This window comes from Microtus ochrogaster, chromosome 5 (assembly GCF_000317375.1).
Source record: "Microtus ochrogaster isolate Prairie Vole_2 chromosome 5, MicOch1.0, whole genome shotgun sequence".
Taxonomy (NCBI): Eukaryota; Metazoa; Chordata; class Mammalia; order Rodentia; family Cricetidae; genus Microtus; species Microtus ochrogaster.
Genome location: NC_022012.1, coordinates 60,931,719 through 60,932,903, shown reverse-complemented (window position 1 = coordinate 60,932,903; position 1,185 = coordinate 60,931,719).

The following is a 1,185-nucleotide window of genomic DNA, read 5'->3' as shown; positions in this document are numbered from 1 at the left end:
ATTGAACTTCAAGTCTTGTTAGTATTAGGAAAGCCCCTACCTCTGTGCTACATCCCTAGCCCATGAATATTACAAATAACTATCTTATTACATTTTTATTTGTGTATGTGTGTATGTATGTATGCATGCATGTGTATGTGTTTGTGTGTGCATGAGTGTATGCAAGTGTGTGTATGAGTGCTATGGCTTGTGGATGAAGGTCAGAAAATCGACTTCCAGGAGTTACTAGTCTGTCTTCACCATGTGGGTCCTGGGGATTGAACTCAGTCAGGGTCAGGGTCATCAGACTTGGTGGCAGGCATCTTCACCCACTGAACCATCTTGCCAGCCCATTAAGTAACCATTTTAAAGGGGAGGGTGAGTATATGGCAATTGAATGAGGTGAGCTAAAAGTGCGCATGTAACAACACAAAATTGGGCGACTCAGGCAGACAAAAAGAAAATTAAGGGTAAAGTCTGTCCTGAGAAGGTACCAAACCAGAGTGCTGTTTCGTTAGCTTTTCCTTTTTGGTCATTTCCAGACAGGGTTGCCCTGTGTAGCTTTGGCTGTCCTGGAACTCACTCTGTACTCCAGGCTGGGCTCTAACTCAAGGAGACCCGCCTGCCTCTGCCTCCCGAGTGCTGGGATTAAAGGCACACTCTCACCTCTTGGTGGTCAGAATTCTTTCTGCATATACGTTTGTATTTTTCCTTTTAATGAAAAGTGTAATGGAGGGAGGCAGAGGCAGGGGGATCTCTGTGAGTTTGAGGTCAGCCTGTTCTACAGAGTGAGTTCCAGGGTAGCCAGAGATACATAGAGAAACCCTGTCTCAGAACAACAAAAACAAAAAAGTGTAATGACTCATAAATTAATTGTTATTACTTATATAATAGAAAGAAAAAAATCACCATAATCTGAAAACCAGTGCTGTGAGGCATAACCCACACACACATAAAAATCCATACATAAAAATGCTCCCTCCCTCTGTCCACACATAAAAATGCTCCCTCCCTCTGTCCACACATAAAGATGCTCCCTCTAGCCCTCCCTCTGTCTCTCCCTCCCTCTAGTCCTCCCTCTGTCCCTCCCTCCCTCTAGCCCTCCCTCTGTCTCCCCCTCCCTCTAGCCCTCCCTCTGTCTTCCCTCCCTCTAGCCCTCCCATTGTCTCCCCCTCCCTCTAGCCCTCCCTGTCTTCCCTCCCCTCT